Here is an 8,246-nt window from a genome sequence, read left to right as displayed (position 1 = left end):
ATGTTGTTCCTGTTTTAGAAAATGTTCAGTGTTTCTTTGGGGATGAATGTCAGTTGTGAGTTCATGATATTTCCCAGATGATTCTATCCTGTGGGTCCCCTCCTCCCTTCTTCCTAGCTTTTAATCACCACTTGGGTGAGGTCTGGTAGACATGTCCACCACGGGTTTCACCTATAAGCTCCAAACAGCTTTGCAGTTTGGTTGATTGCCCTGCTTCACATAGTGAGTTCACTCTTATTCTGGGGTATGTGTAGTGGGGGTGGAGAGATCACAAGGTACATTGCCCTGAGAAAGTCATCACCCTTCTTTCTTTGAAAACCTTGCTCCCACCCTCCCCTAAACAATATTTGGTAAATTGATTACAAAGCGTGTGCCCAGAGCTAGCCCTAATACCTGTGGTTAGAATGAAAATTGTCAGGTCTCACCTTGCATCTACTGATTGATTCAGAATCTTTTTGGATAGGGCCCAGCTATATGTGTTTTAATAAACTCTCCAAGTGAGTGTAACGCAAGTTCAAGGCTGAGAACCACTGCTTCGTAGAGTGGAGTAGGCGTGTACCTGCTGCTGCATAAATGGTCTAGACGTTGAATTGGAATGAGTCTGAGATTTTATAGCACTCCCTGGCCAAGAATATGCGGTTCTAGAAGCCGGTGACACGGAGCTGGTACTTATCATGTCTTGCTCAGTACTTCCCTGGATTTCACACCTAAAGACCCATGTCCTGCCTATATAGTCCCAGATATTCGTCAGTTCATTGGTGTAGTACAGGGGCAAATTTTTCCCAGTTGCCAAGGTGCCTTTTTTTCCTTGAATTTACAGAGGGGAAAACTGACAGAAGGAGGTCACACAGGAAGAAGGTGGTACTGCCAGAATTCAAATCTAAGTCTGGCTTACTCTAGAGCCAATGCTTTTAGTAAACTCCTACATGTAGAACTTCTGTGTGAAAGGGTGCATACAGAGAATCTGTCATGGTTAATACTCTAAGGATACAATTTAAAGACAATCAAGGCCAGAAAATTGTGGATGTGCTGGCAGCAAACTCAGAAGTTGTATTTGTTGACCTGCTAGGAGACACAGAATGTCATGATAGATTTAAAACCCCAGAGGCAGCCCAGACAGCAATGAATGTCCATACTGAGATTAAAAAGAAGTACAACTGGAAACTCAAGGTCCTTTCTGGTGATCACGAACAGAGATACAGGCAGCAGATTCTGGAAGAGAGACAAGCCACACTCAATCAGCCTCAGGAGACAAAGAGAGGCACTGCGAAGTTATTCACCAAAGCTGAAAAGATTAGACTGGAAAAGACTCAAGAAGCAAGTAAACATATTTACTTTTCCGAATATGACGGAAGAGTGAGGCTCACCTACATTTCACTGTGTCCTGGACATAATTGGACTACAGCAGCACCATAAAGAATGTTTTATAAGATCTACATTTAACGAAAGAAAATACTTTAGCTCCCCAGCTTGTAATTAAGACGTTTTTTAGAGATGAGTCCGTTGTATACCACAGTTTTTCATTAAGCACTTTATTTGTTGAAATTTTTAAAAAGTGCATACATAAGCATTTCCTAGGGTCAGGGATATAGCTCAGGGGCACAGCACCTGCCTGGCAAGCGCAAGGTCTGAGTCCAATATTCTCAGTACCAAAACCAAAACAAACATTTTCTGATATTATCATTGAATTTTGTTCAAGAGTCATATTTGGCATATGTGCATAAAAGGTATAATACACACACATATATATGACAATAGTGTATAAAATAACGCATATATATGTATATATGTTTAAAATGGAGTCTAACGAACCTATTTAATTTCCTTTCAATTTTGATTTTAAGAGTTTTGCCAATCTTATAAGTGGACCTTAAATGGGGTATACCGATGAATGTCCATTTTGTATCTGTGTATTCAAAGTGGTTAGGATAGATATATAGTTGCATTCTCTTAATGAATAGAGGGATTTGTTCTGATGGTGTTTGTAAATAGGATCTCAAGTCCGCATCTTGTACAGCAATTAACCACTAAGAAGAATATATGCAGTGTGTTATTTGTTGAATCTGTGCTTCTGATTTGATTTGAAACTGTCTTATTGCTATCTGTTTATCAATAAAACTTTGAAAAAAAATAAGTGGACCTCATGTTATCTTCTGGTACGTAGTTTTTGTTCTTGCCTAGTGTGCTGAGTTAGACAACACAGTGAGTGTCATCTAAGGTGGGAAGTGGAATTGGACACGACTCTCTTGGCTTAGTGTGAAGCTCATTGGAGTGAAGTCCTGATGTATTACAGAAGCTTGTGATGGCATCAGCAGAGATAAGCATGTAGAAATTGTGTAAAGATGAAACCCATGTTTGGAGAGGTCACCTTGGAGCAGCTGGCTGGATATTTGTAAGCCTCCAGGGACACTGTCCTCCTCCCAGTGGTGGTTACCTTCTTAGGGCAGGAAGGATAAACTTATTAGGTTACCTGACAGGACAACATGTCAGGTATTAAGGATAAACTTCCTATCCTTCAAGGAAATATGTCACTATCCTTCCATCTTCTAAAGAGGTGGTAGACAACAGGGGTTTTGAGCTGTCAAAGGAATAGAAGAGAGCACAGGAATTCAGAAATATAAGGCTGGAAGAGAGGCATAAATGTTACGCATGTAGAAGGCCATGCTTTTGTAAGTATGGTAGTTGTGATTCTGGATAGAGCCCACAAAGGGATTGTGAAAGGTCTCAAGAAAGGCCTAGCAACTGGAAGGAGCTTGAACTTAGTATAGTACTTTTGAGATTCATGCATCTTGTTTTGTCTATGAGTGGTTTGTTCCTTTTAATTGCAGTTTGTTTATCCACTTATAGTTTAACGACTATGTGCATTGTTTCTAGTTTGGGCATACTATGAATCATATTGCTATAAACTTTTGAATGCATGTATTTTCTGTACATGTATTTCATTTCCTCTGGGTAGATATCTAGAAGAGGAATTATTGTGTTGCATATTAAGTGTATGACATATAAATATACATATGTGGTCTTACTATATTGTTTTACAAAGTGGTTGCACTCATTCTGATCAGTAGTTTTTATGAGCTATGCATTTAGATGTACCATTTGCATTGAAGCTTGGCATTGTTAGTTTATTTTATCTATTTATTTATTTATGTATTTATTTATTTATTTGGGCTCACTCAGGCTGCCTTAAGGGCAGGTCTGGTAAGGCATGGGGAGCTGGGGATCAAACCATGGTCCCCTGTTCCTGACTGGGTTTGTCCCAACACGCATTTAAACAACTGAGCTAACCCACCAGCCCAAGTCTTTTTAATATTAGTGATTTGAATAAGCAGACAAACTTTGTCATTATGGTTCTAATTTACATTTTTCTTTGGACTAATGATGCTGAGTACCTTTTGCATAGTTTTTAGCCATTCACATACTTACTTTAGGGAAATGTCTGTTAGAACATTTTCCCCATTTTTAATTCAGTTATTTACTGCGTGAGAGTTGAAACTTACATTCAGAATATATGTCAGATACATGTATTAGCAACATGTGTTTTTCCTGTCTTTTTATTTTCTTACTAGTATCTTTTAAAAATATTTACAAAATTAAATGCTTCTTTATCTGGAAGCAGGCCCAAGGGCTGGGGCTTCAATTGCTGGACTGCCATGCAGGCCCTGCCCCCGGGGCACACTGAGGTGGCAAATGAGACTGGGTGTGGTGGTCCTCGCCTATAATCCCAGCACTTGGGATGCTGTAAATAGGAGAATCACTAGGAGTCTGATCTAGTAGTGAGACCCTGAACGCTCTGTAGACCCTTCCCTAAAAATGTACAGAAAAAAAGAATGCTTCTTTATAATGAGATAAAAAATGTTTATGAAATTAATGATTCCAAGAGATAAAATGGTTTAAACTAGAATCCTAAGGGAAAGTGGAATAGCAATTAAAGGTAGCCTTAGGCATCCTATACCCTATGAAGGATCTGCTCTGTTACCTTTTTATTAGTGTCTGTGTGCAATACACTCATTGTGGGTAGTTGGTAAATGTGCAGGATATAACTTCTTTTTACATCCACTTCCCCTATCGCCTCTCCATCTTTTCATCCCCCTCCCTTTTGCAAAATATTTATCTCCCTATTTCCTATTATCTATTTTATATGTTTTATTTATATTTTGAGTTTCTCATGTATGTGTAATCATTAATATTCCCCATATTTTCTAACAATTTCCTGATGTGTTTGAATTCAACCAAATTTATCTTCATTTATTCTCAAAGGATGAAAACATAAATGGACTAAAGCACACAAACTACAAATGAGTTCATAAAGCAATATAAATATGGATATAAATAGAGCAAGATCAATGCAATGAAATGACAAAAAAAAAAAAAAAAAACACCATGCAGTATTTAAGCCTGTGTGTCTGACTTTTCCCTGTAAGCCTGTGGACTCCAGGTGCATCCATTCTCCTGCCAGTGCCTCAGGTTGATCCTCCTTTATGGCCAAGTAGCACTCCAATATGTGGAACTAACACATGTTTAAAGATTCATTCATCAGTTAATGGACATATAGGCCGTTGCCAAGATTTACCTATTAGAAATTGTCTTGCTACGAGCATGGGTGAGCATGCATCACTGCAGTATGATGTTCTTAATTCTTTGCGCAAAAATACCTAGTGATCAGAGAGCTGGGTAGGATGGAATTTCTATTTTTCACAGAAAGGGAAAGGTATGGTGGAACATCCATACCTTTTCTCCTGTAGCCTTGTCTGAGAATCTTCAGAAGATTTTTTAATCTAGCAGTTGATTGGAAAGATTCTCACCCTGACTAACTATATATACTGATACCTGTGAACTTGTCATCATTTATTACTTTTTGACGTCTTAATGATAGCCATTCCTTCCAGATTAAGATGGAATCTCAGTGTTATTTTAATTTGCATTTCTCCAGTGTCCAGAGATGTTAAACATTTTTTTCATGTGTTCATTGGCTATTTACACTTCTGAGAAGTGTCTGTTTGTTTCATTCGCCCATCTTTTGATTGAGGCTTTGACTTTGGGGGGGCTCTAATTTTTTGAGTTCTTAATATCTTTTGAGAACTGGAAGTTGTAAATTTTCATGAATTCTAATTTGTCAGGTTTTTCCTATTGTATTCATGTTTTTAGATCCTAAGAAATCTCACTCTGCTACAAGTTTCCACAATGTTATGTCTTCATTCAGAAAACTGATCATTTTAAATTGTGTATTTAGGGCCACTTATTAACTACTCAGTTAATTTTTTACCTGTTGTGAGATAAGTTGAGGTTCCCTATTTTTTTAAAACTGGTACCCAAGTGTTCCAGATCTATTTGCCTCAAAAACTGTCTTTGTTTTTTCTTCTTTTTAATCTCTGTACTCATGCTTTTCCAAGTTAAGCATCTATTTGGTCCATCAAGCAACAACTATTTGGATCTGGAGTGTAGGTCCTAATATTACTTTAGAAATATCACTTTAGAAATCATACCCAGGTTATAAGGAAAGTCAGCAATTTTATCTTTCCGTGGCTTTTGGTAACGTTCTGTAGATATGGAACTCATGTTATCACATTCCACATCGTTGGTGAGTTCCTTGGAACTCTGGAAAGATGGAGAAAACCTGAGGTCAATGAAGCAGAATTTGGGAGAAGTCGAAGAATCTGTATCAGTTGTAGGGATGAAGTCCTATGAGCCCACCAAATACTTCAATTAGGCCTTTGTAAATGATGGAGCAGAATAGGAATAAGACTTTATACAGAGATTGTATTTAAATTTGGGGAACAGATTCAATATTTTATTCACACATTCATTTTTCTAAGGTAATAGAAGCCATATTGGGGGAAAAAAAGCTATAGGTGTCACTTTCCTAAAATGACAGTGAATTTGTGTGTGTGCTTGTGCCCAAGGACATGTACATTATTTAAAAGAATGTATTTAAAGGGGCTGGAGAGATGGCTCAGTGGTCTAAAGCACCTACTTGGAACAAGCTTAGCGAAGCATCAGGGACCGCGGTTCGATCCCCCAGCACCACATGCCAGCCAGCCCCGCCCCCTGGTGGGCTGAGCTGGCCACACACACACACCACTCTCTCTCTCTCTCTCTCTCTCTCTCTCTCTCTCTCTCTCTCTCTCTAATAAATAAATAAATAAATAAAATTAAAAAATAAAAAAAAAAAAAAAAAAAAAAAAAAAAAAAAAGAATGTATTTAAAACTGTTAGCAGTGATTGACTTTGGCAAGAAGGACCTGAGTCTGGGGTTCAGGGAAATTCACTCTATGCACTCTTTTATTTTTATTTTTTTTTAATTTTTATTTATTTATGTGTGTGTGTGTGTGTGTGTGTGTGTGGCCAGCTCAGCCCACCAGGGGGCGGGCCTGGCTGGCATGTGGTGCTGGGGGATTGAACCGTGGTCCCTGTGTTTTGCTAAACTTGTTCTAAGTAGGTGCTTTAGACCACTGAGCCATCTCACAGCCCGTTTTAAATTTTTTTTTTATTTTTTTATTTTTATCTATGCACTCTTGTGCTCTTTGAATTTTATAACCATGTGCATGTGTTAAATTTTTAAAAGAAATGACTTTTTTTGAGCATCTGCCATCTGATGAGAGAATTATTTTTATACTGTCTCAAGAACTTGGATTTAGAAGATGAAAATCAATCAGTTACCTACTTTTCTTTCTAATAATGCTGCCAATCTTTCACCGTCTACCTGATTCTGGATTTAAGGGCAATTATTTTGGCAATAGAAGGGCGAAATGCAGATAGGAATAGTGTCCTCAGGTGACTTAGCATTTGAAGATGTCACAGGTGGAACCAAGGCAGTAAATAACTTCAGGCCCTGGACTATCTCTAAGGATCCATAAGAATATTGGGTGTAATTTAGCTCAGTGACTATACACTGCAGCCTTTTCAAAATTACTTTTGGTGCTTTCAGATATCCTCTGGCTTTACATAATGTTGGCAATGGTGCAGTTTTTAAGAAATGAAACACTATGGGAGAAAAATAAACTTTTTTTGTGTATTCACCAGTTTCTAAACTAGACGCAATGGCTTTCAACTATTTCAAGTGCAGTTTTTCTAATAATCAATATCATTGTGTTAATGTTTATCTTTTACATCTTGTTTTACCAATTTTAGGCAGTATTGAGGATGATTTAGCTCACTTATTATGTCTGATTTATGTAGCTTTGATTTTCCTGGAATTCTGTTATATTATTATAATTTCAGGACCTTTTTAATGGTTGCCTTTGTAAGTTCAAATAATATACTTAAGACTATTTTGGATATATTAACTTCAGATAGTAGTTCTCAGTGCTCACCTCAGATATAATTTCTGCAATCTCACTCTTGCCATCATTTCTACATGCTGTCAAGTGTTATTACTTGTGCATTGTTAATCTTAGAGGGACCACCTCCTGCATTCAAATTGAAGCTCCACCTGTTATCTGTATAACATTGGGTGATTTACGGAATGTCTTTATGCCTTTATTTCCTCAGTTGTCAAATGGAGATGACAATATCAGTATCTACTTCATTGCATTGCCATAAAATTGACATATCTGAAAGTACTTAAAATAGTATTTGGCACATTATATGCATTTTTAAATGTTAAAATGATAAATACCATGTAATAATATCAAAATTAAAAACAAATTCACTTTTACAAATGTAATGAAATTCTCAATATGCTTTATCTATCACTTGATTTAAAAAATCAGGGCCAGCCAAATAGCTCAGGGGATTAAAGCTCCTGCCAGCAGGCACAGGGATCTGGGGCTCAATCCCTGGGTTTGCGGTGCTGGCCCCGCCCTTGAGGCACACTGGGATGGCAATTGAGACTGGGATGGTGGCACGTGCCTGTAGTCCAAGCTGTTGGCAGGCTGTAAACAGGCGGATCAGTACGAGCCTGATCTAGTAGTGAGACCCTGAGCACCCTGTAGACCCATCCTTCCCTAAAATACAAAATAAATAAATAAATAAATAAATAAATAAATAAAACCAGGCACTGTGGTACACCCTATAATCCTAGCTACTTGGGAGGCTGAGGTAAATTCAAGGCCAGCCTGAGCAATTTAGCAAGATCCTGACCGAAAATAAAAAAATAAAGTTCAGATGATGTAGCTCATGCTAGAGTGCTCTAGGTTCCATTTTCAGTATCACAAAACTAAACAAATAAAGAAATATCAACCCAAAGCACACAAGACAGAGAGCACTAGTCTGCAAGAAATGTATACCCACTTCAGGAGAAGAAAA

Source organism: Octodon degus, unplaced genomic scaffold, assembly GCF_000260255.1.
Source record: "Octodon degus isolate 3935 unplaced genomic scaffold, OctDeg1.0 scaffold00110, whole genome shotgun sequence".
Classification (NCBI taxonomy): Eukaryota; Metazoa; Chordata; class Mammalia; order Rodentia; family Octodontidae; genus Octodon; species Octodon degus.
This window is presented reverse-complemented; position numbering follows the sequence as displayed.